Below are 17,555 nucleotides of genomic sequence, written 5' to 3'. Positions count from 1 at the left end.
AAATACCAGAATATAGGCCATAATATTTGACTTTTTTAAACTTTAATCACATCCAGATATTGAGGATGAGGAAACAAATACCTTGTAGGACGAAGAGGCTGTGGGAACAAACAGGGACTGATCCAGTGGCATGCAGCTGTGATGGAAGGACATCCTGGTCACTCTGCACAGCTTTACCTGGGTACAATTGCTTTCTAATATACATAAGATTAATGATCTCATTTTAATCTGCTTTTCAGAGCATGGCACAATTTACATTGCTCCTTGAAGCCAGATGTGTAAAGCAATTGCCTTAAAAGCCTGCTCTTTGTCCAGAAAAATGAATTAATCTGTATGTTTTAAACCCCTCAGCTTGTTGAACCTAGCATAGAGGGCTCACTGGGGGAACTACACCGTTTCCTACTCTGCTGATGGACTTGCTGAGTAATTCTGACCAGCCTGTGCCTCAGACCCACGAAGCTGGATTTGGTACCATGCCACCTCATACTAATGCTCGTGTATAAAGCATCTGCAATCTCTCAGTGAGAAATGTTTCATTTTGGGTTCAAATTATTTGTCAGACAGAATGTTTCAGCTGTGCCTTCTCATGCACAGTGGTGGCAACATTTACTCTGCTCCAAGGCAAGCTATGTTTTAATGTGGCAGCAATGAAGCAAAAAAGAAGCAAACTTTCTTCCTAACTTTCCTGAGATTAGATATTCAGTAGATCCTTAAATATAACATTCAACCCCTTTTTAATAATGTTTTGTAGCTTTTATCAGAAGAGCATTTTCCTGCCAGGAATTTAGGCTATCAGTTAAAGAAAACTATGACAAAGGGTTAGTTTGATAATTGCCATCAGAATTTAAAGTATAATCAAAGTCTCAATAAATAGTGATATTGAAGTCTAGCAAATAGAAACGGTTAATTTGCTGTTTATAGCCCAGCATGAAGATTTAATATGAAAGGGATACAGGTCTGTACCAGAAGTACCAGAACTTATATCCTTCATGATACAGTCAATAAATTCACCACTGTTCTTACTACCAACTGTTGTTGCTGTTAGCTGCTGGATAGCTGTCAAAGATTTTTGCATTTTTTTAAATGTCATGTACAATGCAGGAGAGGAAATATAATGTGGTTTGAACAGACATCTCTTTTAAAACTTTATTTTACTGATTTAGCTGGACTGAGATATTACTTCTTGTTTTAAAGATTTTTTTTTTTTTTTTAAAGCAGTGTCAGTAGGAAGAAAAGCCATGGAGAGAACTAACCACAGTTTCCTAAGAGCCCTAAGCTGTGACTTCTGTGAGTGAGCAAGATGTCATGATAGAGGATAATAAAAGTATGATGACTAAGCAGAGTGCCGAAGCTTATCAGAGAAAGTACTACCTCTCTCTTATAATGAGTTTGATAGACCTTTATGAACTTGCCAATTAAGTGCTCTGTGCTTAACCTAATAGTGCAGGCATACAAAGAGAGGCAGGAAATACCCAGAATTAAAAGGGAAAATGAGTTATTGCAACAGCTGTCCTATAGCTCTGCTGGGTATAGAAGAGAAAGGAGGGTATAGTGATATCTTGCTTGCAGCAAAGCAAACAGTGTGTTCCTCAGCCCCACCTCCACTCCCCACAGAGCCAGGGCTCTCCCAGTATATGGAATTTGGACCTGGAAACTCTGGCTGGCTGGAGAAACTGAGGCCAGTTCATTCCTATGCTGATGAGGCTGGTTCCAGTGCTGTATTGCCAGGGCAGGAGAAAGACATTCTACCTGAAAACCAGCATTAACCTTTTCAATAATCTGTTTGGTGCTTATTGAGCCATTTTACCTTTGTCTTGGATTTATTTCATTACTTTACCAAAATAGAAGGCTAGAAATATTCACAGAAAGTGTCCCCTGACTAAACACTGATCGTTTTCTGGATTTATCAAACTGTGGATGTAACAAGTTAAAAACAGTCTGGATACTTCTGAATAGATCATGGTTTAAAGGGCAGAAAAGCCCTCAGCAGACACACCTTCAAAACCGTGACTACCTCATTAGCATTAAGGGACTCTGACCTTCAGCAGATCCTCAATATCTCACTTTCCTGCTTACCAAAGCCAACCAGGCTCAGGTGCCAGAGGCAGTGTGGCCGTGGGGGCCAAAGCAGGATCATTTTCCTGCTAAGAAAAGACAATTTGGTTGTCAAACTGCACCAGCCCAGGAGTGCTGAGCAGGCCTGGATTTCTGTGAAGGACAAAAGGGTCTGGATTCTCCTCCCTATAAGCACCACCCATTCTGAGTCATCTGAGCTGGAAGTACTGGCATAATTGCAAAACATCTTCACACAGATGGTATGATCCGGTGTAGCTTACATGAGGATTCTTGAGTGCGCTATTTGGCTGTCATTAAAATACTATGAGGAGAGGTTTTTATTGTTGGGTATTTTTCACAAACATTTCTTCACAGGTCAGAGAAAATGCTGTTTTTTTTAACATCACAAGGGTGTGGAGTATGAACTTTTATTTTTGTTGGCTCATTTCCAGATAAACATAAGAACACATTGTAAAGGTCACTTTGTGTTTTAAATTCAACAAAAATTCCATTTTATGTAGTATCTCTAGCATATATCCCACCTGCCATTCAGAACTTTTAAAACTCAGCTTCAAACAAAGTTATCTTATAGACTTCAGGCACTGCAAATCATCATGAATTTTGACCGCTGTAGATGTGATGATGTCACAAAAGCCCAGATCCATGCAGGACATATACTTGTGCTGATTTCACTAAAATTTATGGGCCACAAATAGTTTTATGGTAAAGAAAATCTGCCTTTATAGCTTTGCTTCTTATTTGAAATAGTTCAATTTCTGAGGCCCTAAGATGAAGCAGTAAAATGTGGAGATGAGATGTGTTGGACACTGGACTCATGGGATACCCCTGGATGCTCTCTCTGGACCCTGTTCTTTAGGGCAATATTTATTGCCCTAAATATTTTGTAGTTGTTTAGGCATGTGCAGCAGATGCAAGGTATTAATAAATCTGAATTCTTCACTTACATCACTGGTAACATTTTGAGGCCACTTTCCAGAGATATAAATGGTACCCAATAGAATTTTGGAGTTTCAGAAACCTGATTTCCAGAGATTTCAAGTTCTTTTTATACCAGCTGAAGCGAATGAAACCATTTTCTGAAAACTGGGTTCCAGATATTAAAGTCTGGTAGGAAAAGCTGGGTTATCCAAAATTAGATGCCAGTTCTGAAAAGATAATTGTGAGTGATGGTCTCATAGGGGAAGTCTGAGATAAAGTTAAAACTAGAATCTAAATCATCTGACACCAATCCTGTGCATTAACCACAACACTGATTTTTTAATACTGTGAATCCAAATCCTGACTTGTTGAAAGAATAAATACAGTTTTCAAAACTCATCCACAGCACATGCAAAATAGTGTTTTGAACTAATTTGCTGAATTCTGGTAGCTGAAGTCAATTTGTATCTTAAATTTTCAAAGAAAGTGGTTTCAAATAAATTTGTTCTTTAGTGTGGTGAAGTGAAGCCCCATGCAGGTAAATGTTACTTTTAATTAATTGATTAATGGATGTATTTTTTTTACCATTCTTAATCTGTTTTCTGTACTTCTAAAGTCAGTTATTACCAAATATTTCTACATGAGAGTATCTGTGGTTGCTGTAAAATACTGTACATATTAGAAGATAGAAAGCAGTGGGGTTTTCCATTTTTCCTATGAAGGGAGGCTTGAGTAGCTGGGGTTGTTCAGCCTGGAGAAGAGAAGGTTCTGGGGAGACTTTATTTTGGCTTTTCAATACTAGAAAGGGGCTTTATAAGAAAAGTGGCAGAAGACTTTTTACCAAGGGCTGCAGTGACAGAGCAAGGGTAAATGATTTTAAACAGAGAGGGCAGACTTAGACTGGACTTAAGAAAGATATTTTTTATGGCAGGGGTGATGAGACACTGGCACAGGCTGCCCAGAGAAGCTATGGATGCCCCAACTCTGTGTTAAAGGTTTGACTAAATGAGAGAAACATTTTGGAATGAACTGCAATGCCTTTCATTAAGTAGCTTTTCCAGAATGCATACAAATTCTGTTATTGCTGGGAGTTTGAATTGCATCTTCCACTTTTTCTCAAAAGACTTGGTGTATTTAAATTTTTAAAAATTTTAAACTTTTGTTTCTGGCCAAGTCCAAAAACTTACTAAGATTGAGAATGGAAACAGGGAAATAGCTCAAATATGTGGATGCAACACTATCTTAAGATAAGGAAAACCTCTCTTCTCTTATCACACTCAATATCAGAAATTTTCAACTAGCAACTTTGTAGAGATTTTTTTCCCTGAATTTCAAATTAACTAAGTCAAACAAAAAAGAATGGAAATACAGATATTTTTTTTATTATTTTGCAGATGAACTTTGTACGTACATGAGAACTGTATGAATGAGAATTTTTATTCTTCTTGATTAGGGAGATATTGATGTCTCAGGCTAGATAGTAAGAGAGGAATGTGCATTTACTTAGATTCCAATAGCCAGGCTCATGAAGAGAAAGTCTCAGATGCAAATAAAAGACTGTGAGGTTGTTGCCTAATTGATTAGAAGCAAAGAACTGTCAAACATCAGGAGAGACCAAAGTGTAAGATTGGCCTCTAATTTTTCAGCTTTGGCAGTTTTGATGCCACTTGTACTTTAAATTAGTATTAATACTTGGGGGGGAAATGCAGCCTTTCTCTCTTTAATCTTTCTCTCTTTAATCAACACTTTATAAATGCAGTAGCAGATTTCAGATGTCAGTAATGTATTTTTATCTGGCAATTGATTAATGTGCATAATAAAATGGATAGGCCCGTCTGCTGAGACGCTGAACAGTGACACACAGAGTAGAGCTGCTTGAGAAGGAAATAATCTTTTTTTTTATTATTTTCATTAGGGCTCATAGCTTTGGATATGCATGGAAATCAATAGCTGCTCTAAGATGGATATGGCATACTGCTTGGTTGCTCTAGTCCCTGTAAGTTATGTAAATATTTGTTTCTGATTATTTTTGAGGAAACATCCTTTCTACGCAGAATCAGCTTTACAATCAAAGCCAGTGTTGGGAGGAACACCCTGACCAGATTATTAATCAGCCCGTGAGGGAGCGGAGATTTAAAACAGGAGGTGGCAGCCTTGAGTAGGAACTCGCTGCTGGCTCTGCTCAGTTAAGCTCAGCTCCGAATGGAGTCAGAGCTGGGCACAAACAGCTCAGCATCTCAGCCCTTTTTCTTGAACATCACAACGGCAAGCAGCCTGGATAGTGGAGATGGCAACAGCTAGCTTTGTCATTTTTGCCTGGTAATTAAAAATGCAGTTAATTAATTTAATGCTTTTAATGTGAAGCTGTGAGTTTTCCTAGATTTTTTTTTTAAAACATTTGGGCCAGTAGTTGTAGCAGGAAAGACTGCAGCACACTTCAGAGGCAGAATTTAATCTGTGTCATTCTCCTCTGGCTCTGTTTCTTCTAAGTAGGAAAATCATGTTGCAGACAAGAATAACTAATAAAATATGGAGTTGATTTATTCAAATGAAAGTTGTCCCTATTTCTGGTCTCCTTTTTGGTACCCTGGAATGTTGGGTGATTCGTCATCCCCTAACTGTGGTGTACAAGCAGGTCATGAGGTACTTCTGTCTCCTTCATGAACTACCACACAGTAATGCCAAGATAAACAACTTTTATTAGCAATATCACTGAAATTTTCTAATCCATAGATCAGCAGAAAACCTTGCAACTGCACAGTCTCAGCAGGGAGAGGAACTTGATGACATCATTGTTTTTCCCCTGTGAAAATGCATAGTTGGAAAAAGACAAAAAAAGATTAAATGAATCAGAGTAGCTCCATGCAACCTCCCACTTCTAATCTTTTTGAAGAATGTGAACCGTACCATTCACTGGTAAAAAATGTAACCAAGAGAATTCTGCAGTGTTGTTAATTTCTGATTGATATTCATAGTAGGAATTATACTTGTAAATTTTGTGTATGTATTGATTGATTTTTCCCTACAGCTCCACATTTGAAAAATATATATTTTGGGCCAAGTTTCAAGTTACATTTTTTTCCTTCAGGTGTATGTGAAAAGTCTTCATTTGAAAGTTTGCTAAGCAACAAATCCTTGAAATAGAATAGGTTGCAACTCTGCTGGAAAGTACACATGCATGTAAGTATTGATCCGTAACAGAGCTAATTTTCTGAGCTTGTTTTTTTTTTGTCACAGTCTGTAGGCAAAAAATAGCATTTTCCTCTTTTTCCCTGTGACTTGAATCGTGCAGTTAACCTGTGCATGCACAGATCTGTCTGCTGCTCACTGACACCATTGCCTGGATGGACCTGAATGAGAGGCCACATTTTCTGTAACAGTCCAGTCCTGTTAGGCACAGCAGAAGGTCGGGGAACCTTCTGTTTAATCTTTTTATTAAGCAAATATTTCCTTAAGTTTGCATAATCAGTCGCCCAGCCATGGCTTCCACAAAATCCTTTAATAACTGGCAGGGTGTGGTGATTACATTTCCTCAGAGGCTTCTCCTCCATCTGACTACCAAAAGTAATTTATTCCTCAGTTCACTTGTTTTATTTTTCTTCACTTCCTTTGTCTGTCACAGGCAGGCAGATCAGGGAGTTAATAGCTGTCTTTTTAGTGCAAGAAGTGGGTGGGGGATGATTCTTTGAGCCGGATTCCCTAAAGAAATAAGGCTTGTGTTATCACTCTCTGCCTATTCCAACACTCAACATGCAGCACTAATAATGTGGAACCCCAGTGGCCATTTCACTTCATGTGGAAGAGGAACAGGGGACTCCAGTCTTCCAGCTTCCTAGCAATTTATGGAAGTGGATGGCTGGGGGGAGGAAAGAAAGCCTACTACTACCTTCTAGTATAAAGGTACTTGTTAATTTAGGACATACATGCCAAGTTGTGAATATCAAAATACCAAAAAATTTGATATTTATTTGGAGTCAAGATGAGCACCTCCCTTTTTGTGTGTGTTTGGCCACTGAAATTGTGAAAGAATGTGCAAAAGTTGCTTGATACAGATGATCAGTACTGATCACCACTTCTAGTTTGAAGGCTGAGTCATAGCAGTTGTTCTGTGCATTAATTTAATTTTCACTCCACAGCATTTTGGGATTGGAAAATGTGCCAAAAAGCCATTTGTTCTATGAGGAAGTGCAATAAACTTGGGCCTTATAATGTCTGTGTTGCTGGAGAAATATGGTTTTCTTTTTTTGAGTAGGCAGTTTTGGAGTCTTAAGGGCTCTCTTTCTGATTTTGGCTTTCTTGGAACAACAGTAGCTGCAGCCTTGGCTGGGTTAGGACATGGACAGATGTTTTGTTCCAGATACAGCTGTGCAGAGGAAAGAGGTTTTCCCTCCACAGCCACATGGGTGCTTCTAGCTGCTACAAACTGCCTTTTCATGGAGAAGTTTTCATGGGTTTTCCCTAATTCATACTAAGCACAATGAGGTTTATCATTTTAAGCAGTTTAAAATCCTGGTCTGAGGTATGGCAGCTGGCTCTGCCTCACCTGAGTTAGCAGTACTGCCACGAGCTCTTCTGTTAGCACCCTGAAGAGTGGTCAGGAACTTCTGAGGTGCCTAATCCCACCCACTGGCACTCCTAGATGTAGAAGAAACCACCTCTACATAGCCTGAAGCCCTTTTGGTAATTCACAAACATCATGGGCAGGACTTCTGCCTGCACAAAAGGTGAGTGATTGCCATTTGGGGATTTGAATATCTGAGCTCAACAAACAGAAGGAAAAACCCTGACTCATATGCTTTTGAGCAGTCACATTTTAAATTGGGCCACAACTGCAAATGGCTTCTTATGCTGAGAAAAACTGTAGATATGTGGAAAAGGTATTTGAAGAACCATTTAGTGGTTTGAGGCACTAAGGAGATCTATGACTGTGAATGGCATGAACAGATATTTAGGGAACCCTAGCCCTGTGTGTGGTAGAAAAGTCTAAGAGAAATGAGCAAGAAGTCCATGAGTAATGGTATCACTGAAGCCTGGTTTCCAATGGATTTGTGCTTCATGCAAGTTCTCCCCCTGGCCTGTGTGGTCTTTGTCTTAGATGGATTGTCTGATACCTGGTAAGAAGGAGGCTTTTGCTACATTCTTTTCCATGGCTGGAGACACCATCTGGATCTCCTCTTTTTCCCAGCTAGCTGCCTGCTTTCACTAAACTTGGGATGGTTTTGTGTCTTAAAACCTGTGATTAATTTTCAAATTTAGTTGAAAATCAGCATTGGATTCAAAAGTTACTCTAAGAGGAAGTGAAGACAGCAGAATAGGCACTCACACACAAAATATGATGACAAAGCCTTTTTTTTCCTTAGGGAATCAGAACAGTTGGAGAAGGAACTTCCTTTATATTTGGTGATTTCCAGCACTGGCAATGTTACTTCATTGGGACATAGAAAAGGCAGATGGAAGCAGCTTTCTAAACTTAAATCTGCTTTCATCTTGCAGCCCTGTTTTATAGAGAACTGAGGGACAGGTTTACAATATTGTACTCTTGTGGGGGGCCTTTGTTGGCATTTATTTGGAACTTGGTTATTCATTAGGTGAAAACATGCTAGGAGTTGGTCTATATCTTTACATTTTTAAACTGTTTCTTACATCGGTATTACTGACAAGATTAATTTTGTTTAACCTGCTAGTCATTCCAAAATTACATGTATTTGTCTAGTGGGGATGAATGAAACAACAAAATCCAGTAGCAGGTGCACAAAGCAATCTACCTGAAGATGTAGGTCAAGTTTAATAGGCACATTTTGTGAACCAGACCAATTTTCTGTAGTTCTTATCAACATCTTCATCTTTGATCTTCATCTCAGTAGGTAAGAACTCCATTGTTTTGCTAGTGCTTTGGTTGGCTTGAATAATTGTCTTCCTTTGACTATTTGAGGACATGTAGCTGAAATATCTGGTAGTGGCAAGCTATGCTTTTGTCCCAGGGAAAAACCACAAAAGCTTAAATGGAAAGTGAGAGAGGAACCTATCAGAAGAACTGTTCAGAATAAACAGCTGTGCACATATTCTCTGTGTCTCTGAAAATTTCATTTAGCTCCAGGCATGGGCTTGAATAACCTATCTCATGTTTACTAGCACCAGCTAAAAATTTACTCTACACAGAGAATATACACCTTTTTATTCTACACAGGGAATGTGTACCATGTATCAGCCTTGATAAGAAAAAAAGGTGGGTTTAATGTAGATTATATCATTGCCTGTAAAAAAAGATACATCTTGACTGCAGAAAACAAAAGGGCTTTATCTAGGTGCTTAGCCAAGTGCAAACGTTTTTCCACCAAATAGAAAATATCTGTTGACATAACTAGGATGGAAGAATCTGTATAGATAGGTGTGATAAAGAACCTTCTTCGCCTCACGGAAATTCTCAGTAAAAATGTACCCTTCAGTAGGGCTCGTAACAGAGTAATATTTCAATTAAACGAACTGTAACTTATGGTTCTAGAAAGTAATAAAGCTTCTAGAAGAACTATATGTACAGTACACCCTAGGATGTGTTGTCTAACAGCACAGCTCCTATGCAGGGGTAAGTACTTCTTAAATCTGAGGAAGTTAATTCCTATTCCCTGCTTTTATTTTATTTTTTACATTACTCTATGAGCTAGCAGACTTCTGACTTAAATTTGTGTCTTCTTGGCCTTACTTTTCCAATTTTAATAGGCAACCAGTTTGCAGGGCATGAGCCCTTCTTCCAACAGTCCCAGTTTTTAATATTGAATATCACTGAGGCAGTGAGATGAGAATCCCCCTCTGAAAGGAACTCAGGGTGGTGTCAATCCTGCCAAATATAACTTTCACAATGCTCTGATACAGGTGGTGTGACCAGGGTTTGAGTGACTCCTGCCTGAGCAGTCCCAGCCTTCTAAACTACTAGCACAGGTGTCTTGACTGCTCAGATCTGTGCTTGCATGACCTTAGCCAACTTCTGAATCAGCTCCAGGGCCAAGAAAGGCAGTGGTGCTGGGTTTTCCAGGCTCCTTAGGCTGTTTTCCTGCACACAGGGTTTCCAGCAGGTGAGAACTGAGCCTTGTGTATCACCTATGAGTGCTGGGTATGTACAGGAAACAAGAGCTATCTTCTAGTACAAGGCCTCCTTTAGATACCATGAAGCTTAAGTGCATTCTTTCTGTTAATACCAACAATTTATCTACTACTACCACCTGAATCTAAATGAGTAGTTTGTGGTGATCTTTGTACTTAGCAAACTATGCAAATAAACTGGATTTTTTGATTCTGTGAAGGGAAAGGGTTTGTTTGTGCAGCCTTGGGAGCAGACATGGGTTTGTGTTCCTGGCTGCAAGAGGAACATATGTGGAATTTGGAGACTGGGAGACTGCTTATGAGAAGTATTACTACATGCTCATCCTATCCTGGATGGCCTTTTTTAGACACTGAATATTGGAAGTGTCTGTATCATGGAAAACAAGTTTTAGCCACAAACACTGTGAGGAGTGTGCCTGAGAGCAGAGACCATACCCAAAGCAGCTGTGGTGTTCCTCTTAGCATGCCCAGTGTAAGTCACAGCAACTCAGGTCACATTTTCCAGTGCTATTTTCAATGGTCCTGGGGTAGTATTTTGAATATTAGCAGTTTAAAAATTAACTGTTGCCCAAGAATATTTCACTGATTTCACTGGTGAGTAGCTAAGAAATTCTGAAGGCTACAGGGCAGTCTTTAATTTAATTTCTTTTTTCTTTCCTCCTTGCCCCATTTTTCCCCCCTTGAAGATGTCACAGCCTCGAATATAGAGATTTTTACTCTCTGATCTCATGCCCTGAATTATGACCTCATCACTCCAGACCAATTTCTGGTATTCATTTAGCAGTACCTCTACTAAATGAGGTTATGTAAGTAAACTGTGGTGATAGTGAGGTTAAGAAAAAGCATGTAGTTTAACTTCTAGAACCCGGGCTAAAACTTTAGTGCCAAAGCATGGAAACTCTATGTTTTTCCTAATGCAAATGAACAAACTCAATTATTGAGACAATAAAGATGGTATTGTACACAGTTTTGGTTTTCTTCTTACACAGATTAACTTTTCTTATTGAAGAGAACAGAAGTAATTGAGAAAGTAAAATGAACCACCCTCTAAAGGCCAGCCAGCTTCTCTCACCAAATGGTCAGTAGGCAATAAACAGGCAATTCAGAAGATAATTCATTCTCTCCATCTTTGATACCCATTTCAGGAGAGAGGAGCTTGTCCCTCAGAAGGAAGGGATGTAGTCTTATTTGTGCAACTATCACTGCTTAGCTTTCAAATTAACACTAACAACCTTATCCAACCTGTTTTTGTGACTGGAACCTAATGAAAATGCAGTCAATATTTGCAAATGCAAAGCTCTGCAGCAATATGAGTCTTTCTACTGTATTTCACCCTGCTCCACAGAGCAGCAGAGGAGATTTTTAATTTACCCACTAAGAACAAAGCGCTGTTTTGGCTCTCTGCTTCTTGGAAACCATCTTTGCTCTGCTATTTCCTGTTATTTTCTCAAATTTTGCATTTCAGAAGAGAACAAGGACTCAAAATCTCTTTATGTTTGTGGCAGTGTGAGGTGATTTCTTGGACAGAAGGGTGCTGTTTGCAGGTGAAAAGGGAATGAAGAGCAGAAGCACTGCAGAAAGTTTTCTCCTTTTATTTGTGAGGCTTTGATGCCTGGAGGCCAGCATGCCAGGGCGAGCAGGCACCCACAATGCTGACCTTGCTTGACACGTTCAGCAGAAGCTGCTAAATCTCATTTCCTCAGACTTTCAGCATTTTTCATGAGTGTTCCTCCTTTCGTGACGAGCTGTGGGGCGGGTCGTGCTCGCTCTGGCAGCTCCTGTGACACCTCACCTATGGAGGTGGCCTTATTTCAAACCTTTCTGGGTGCCAAGCTGAATTAAGCGCTTCCAGAATCTGCAGATGACCTGGCAGGAGCTGAATGATTATCCATAAAACCACTGGCACTTTATGGTTTGTGCCCTTGACAGATCAGTGGTTGGGAAATTTGTTCACATGCCATCTGCACCTGCTAGCCTTGCCGTGCAGGAACAGGTAATTTCCTTTCCAAACACGATTGGCTTCTGTTATCAGTAGGAAATTGACTGCTCTTATATGAAAACAGTATCCTGTTTCCTCTTTTTTATTTCCACCAAGATAGGAAAGGACTTGTTATTGTTATGGTCTCAGTGCTCTGTCCAAGTTCTCTTCCCCACATAACTGCTTTTTCAGTCATTCAAAACCGGTTTGGCAATAGTAACAGCATCATTCTTCTACTGTGTATGAGATTGTCACAAGATCATTTTTTCCCCAATATCACAGGCTTCATTCTAAACAGAACTGCACAACCTACAGTGAAAAGATGTCCTCCTTCTTTTGTCTCTTGGTCTTTCTTCCTCATTTCTATGAAAGAATAAGAGAGTTCAGAATAAAGTGTCTATCTGGTGCTGGTGGTAGGGCTTAAGAAACAACATTATGGAATTGAAGTGTACTTTTCTTCCTATTTCTTTGTCATATAAAAGCATTGATGCCAAGTGTCGCTCACAGTGCTTTCAGTTTTCTTCTCAAATGGCAGAAAGCTGTTGCAATGACTTCTTTGTAAGGGTGTTTAAATCAGCAGATACAGAATCAGTGATGCTGGGTAGGATGCAGACAATTGCCTCATCTCTAGCCTCAAATATCACCTTTGCAGAGAGCTACAAAGGAGTTTTGTTGCTGAAAATATGATGGTGAATTTTATTTCCACTCTAAAGAGCATAAAGGAGCTGTGTTGGCTTTAACAAATGATTCAAAGGTTTGCTCTCCCTTAAAGTTAGGGTAAATTTTTGTGCATCCAATGTGTGCTGTGTGCCTTTTTCCTGCTGTCAGTTACTGGAGATGGAGATAGAACTGTGGTTTTGTCTGTGCTTTCATGTAGCATTATTAAGGAAACAGGTAATCCTATTTGTCTTGAAATCAAGGCAAAGATCTCTTGTGCTCTGTCCATCTGTTCCAGACACCAACAGCATGCTCATCACCATGGTATTGGAACAGTCTGGTGCACAAATAGCAATCAGCAGTTATTAACATAATATTGTTACTTGGTCCATAAAGCTAATATTGGCAGAGATACAAGACATCACTCACTGTGAGACAGTTTCTTGGGTGATGTACTTTGTTCTGCCAGAATATGATAATAGTCTGTATAAAAATCAGTAAAAGGATGGGTTTTTTGTTTGTTTGTTTCATGTAAGCAGCAAAAATTGCCAGTTTAATATAAATATATTTAAAATTTGTCTTTACATCCAGTAATTTACAATCCATTCTTACTTAGTTGTAGAGCAGCATTCTTTAGAAAACAAAAGGCTTTTTTTATATGTATTAGATTTAATCAAACCACTGAAAGTTCCCCTTTCTTTCCTTTTTTTCCCAGCTGCTGATATAGACTGTTACAGGACTGGCTTTTTGCATGCAGATCACCATTTTATCTCAAACTGGACCTAGACAAGTTCAGGTCTATTCAGCAGGTGATCTGTAGTGCTGAAGGACTGGCACGTGATTGCAGCCCACCAGGAATCTCCAAGTCTCCCAAAACATCCTGAACACCCACAAAATTTGGATGTTTCTTATTTTTCCTTACTCCCTTTCATACATCTCATTTATACATGTTCAAAAGCCCATCTTCAAATGCCTCCTTTTTTTGGTCACTTTTCCCTTTGATGTAACCTAAGGATTTTTTTTCAAAGTTGAACAGACTCACCTCTAAAATCCCTGATATTTAAATTTCTGGTCGAAAGGAGTTTATTCCTCTGAAGTGGCACATTTGTGCCAATCCAGTTAAATTAATAGCCCATCTATACATCACTTTTCTTCCCTTCTTAATCAGCATATATTCCTGGGAGACCTATTTTGTAAGCTTGTCTACAGAGACTGCTTTATCACAGCAAGATGGAGCCTTTTGATCCTGCAGCTTCACAGTTGCAGGGTTGCAGCCATGAAACAAAAGTGAAACCAAGGCATTACAGTTCCTGGGTTTTATACACAACAACTTTTGCTCACTCTAGAAGGCAAACTGCTGCCAAATTAATATTTCTGTAAGCATTATAGTGCCCATGCCAGTGCTGCTCTAATGAGAGGGAACATCTTTATCTGAGCTGGGTGTGATGATGTCAGTAGGGATGAGCAGATTGTGTCAGCAATTACTACTCTTTCAGGGAACATGAAACTTAAAATCATCATGATGTTGATTCAGTCTCCATTTTTATATCAATACCTTCCTTTTTTTTAAGTTATCTACAATAGCTAACTACTATTAATAATTAACTATCACAGTAAACTAATTAAAAAATGTAAATGGATTCTTAAGGATATTGTTGCCAAATGGAGGCATCCATTTGTTTGAAAAGGCCAACAGGATCTCGTTATTACAAAAGAGGATCATTTCCTGCAGGTCAGCTCTGTCTTGAACACTTTTTGTGTTTAAAATTAATAAAATTAATAGAAATTAGCTTTTGGCTCAGCTAAGGGAAAGAGTCTAAAGTACTGAGTGATTCTTATACATGTCTAGATGCAATGAAGGGCAGAGGGCAGCATTTTTATCCTGTCATTCCCTGTTATCACTCTCAGCTATTAAGCAAGTGGCGGGTATTAACATCAACTTTGCCTCAAACATTTAAAAGGTGTTACTTACTAGACAAAGTGCATGTGCCCCATGTTATTTCTTTCAGTGCCTATCTCTGACTGGATGCATGCCAGATAGTCCTTTGGGATATAGCCCAGTGAGCAGGAGAAGTGGGTTTGAACTTGGCAAAATGGCAATAAACATAAAGGTACAGTTGGAACTTTCTTGGAATACTCTCTCCTATCCTATTATCCTAGGCCAGTATCTCGGTTCTCTGCAGCCAAATGCTTCAGAGCAATGTTGTGGAGAGGAATGAGTAATTTCTGACTCAGTTCAGTGCATTTATCAAGACTGAAAAAGCTACAGCTGGACTAAATGCCATGTCCACAGCTTGTTTCATGAAGCTCTTTTTGTCATGTAGAGTGACTGCCCACCAAAAGCAAATGAAGACACATTGCTTCAACTTTTATAAGAAAGATCTGTGGCAAGTTGTGTTGTATCCCTCAATACTAAAAGTTTCCAGGGATTGTTTTGGTCTCTCTGCTCCTGTGCCTGCAATGAGCATTGCAACAGTACATGTTGCCACTGCACAGTCTCCCCTTGTCCTCTTCATTTGAGATAGGCTGCATCCTCCTCTGTAATCTTTGAGATTTATGACTTTCAGCATGAAATGTAACCACTAAAATAGGGCAGATGGTTTTTCTGCACAATTCTGAATGACTAGCAGGATTTGGGGGAGAATATGTCATAGTTTTGTAGAACTGGGTTCCTTTCAAAATAGCCGCTCAGAGTGGGGTGCTCATTCAGTTCACCACGTGTTACACTGGACACACTCTAGAAAAGATCAGACACTGCTTTGAATTAACAAGGAGGGCTGGGATCTCTGATATTGCTAATTATGTGTTGGTGGAAAGCACAGTAGCCCATTGTGCTTTCTGAACTAGAGTACTAGAACAAAAAAAAAGCAGTGAAAAGTCATCACTGCAGAAGCTGTCACCCTTGTTCCCTTGTGTTGCTCTAGCTCTTCTACAGGGAGGTCTCATGGACACCAAAGAGGAAAGCAAATGTAGTTGTCCTAATTATTTCTTGTTTCTTCAAATCCCATCACACACAATAATCCTCTGTGGCTTTCTGCCCCACGCAATGTTTTGATACTCTTGATTTAGCTACGATGTTCCTGTGGCTTTTGAACCATGCATTTTAGCAGATTTTCTATTTGGACATAAGAGCCCAGCTATGGAATGCATATTACACAGGGCAATATTGTGTTAGAAAACAGGCAAAATTAAGTAGTTAATCCCATGTACTCAAACTGTCACCCTTTGTTGCAGGGTACAAAAGGAATCTCATTAGTTAATGAATAGAGGCAAGGCATGCAGTGTATAGGGAGTGACTGCATTTAATTGTGAATTACTTTATCTTTGAAAAATCTTATTTTCTTAAGGTAAAAGAATCAAATCATTTCAGTACCTTATCTCCAATAATATTATTTGTAGTTATTTTTCACAACTGCAAGTGGAATGTAAATAGGTAATGGTGAATTCATAGCTTCTGAAATGATATCTGTTCTCTCTCCTTTTGCTTGCTTTCAGGAAGAAACTGGAGAGCTGCTTCATCAGTGCCAATCCATACTGTGGTTGGTCTCATGAAAAGGATCTTATTGATGAATTACTGCAGCTACCCTCCCAGCCATGGAAGAATACCTCATACAAAAAAAATCCATAGGTGACTAATAAGTGTGGTAAGCAGCCTGTGAGATTTGGGAGAAACATTCTGGTATCCTGGAAATCAACCTCGACCTGAATTACCTTCCATTGTGGATATTTTAGTCTTAATTCATGCTTTTCCACCACATTTCAGAACGTATCCTTTATCTGAACAGCTTTGCTTTCCTGTTTGTTTGTTTTTCATGTTTGTCAGTCATTACACAGTGCTATTTAGAATCAATTTAGCACCCTTCCACGTGTTGAGTGGTTGTGGTGAGTGATGATTGCAGGATTAGCCTGCTAGTAATTAAATGTTGCTGCCTCTTAGCTTGAAAATGAAACATCTCTATGGAATGTAAGTTTCTTGCTTTATTTAGGTTGGGCATGTCTAAATAGTATGGATAGGTTTACCAAGTCAGTGCAGGCACAGTGCAATCATAAAGTAATAAATTAAAAAAGCAAAATGAGGAAGGGGGAAGAGAAGAGAGAGAGAGAGAGAGGAAGAAGAGAAGAAGAAATTGAGAGAAGGGAAACAAATTCAACCAATCATTAAAACTTTGAATTGCATGGGGAATTTTCTACACTTTGCTGAATCTTGGGTGTAATTTCCTAATTTTGGCATTGTGCTGTCCGGATAAAAGCTTCCTGTCTGGACTCATTTTTACTCACAGATGAGTCTTCAAAACTTGTAAGTGTTAAGTTGTGTAAAATAGGATGTGTTGCCTCTTTGTTGAAGCCTAGAGGGGTCCCTGTCTCAGTGAAGCAGAAGCTGGGTTCCTTACCATTTGTGGACCCACTTGAATGCTTGATTTTCATATTAGCTTTACCACTATGAAGAGTTTAACCTCTTGAATTCGGTGATTAATGTTCTAAGCAGAATGAAGCCCTTTTTTATTTTTCTCAGAATCTGCTGCCAAAAATCACATTATTTCAGCATTCAAAGACAGTTCTTTGCTTCTTCAAAGACTTATTAGACTGATCCGTCCCATGCTCCTCACAGGACTGCAGGAGTGTAACCTCATATGATACAAATGCTGAGCTTCTGTTTGAAATAATAGGGATGATGCCTAATCCTGAGCAGACCTCAGAAGGATTTTAAATAAAGGTTGTCACTGAGAGGCCTGTAAGCTGCCCTCACTTGGGTCTGTCTGGCCTGTGTTAGGCTGAAGATGAAGGCATTTGAATGTCTTAATCAAAGCAGAGTGTGAGCTTTTTACCT

Source organism: Lonchura striata, chromosome 3, assembly GCF_046129695.1.
Source record: "Lonchura striata isolate bLonStr1 chromosome 3, bLonStr1.mat, whole genome shotgun sequence".
Classification (NCBI taxonomy): Eukaryota; Metazoa; Chordata; class Aves; order Passeriformes; family Estrildidae; genus Lonchura; species Lonchura striata.
Note: the sequence above shows the minus strand (reverse complement) of the source record.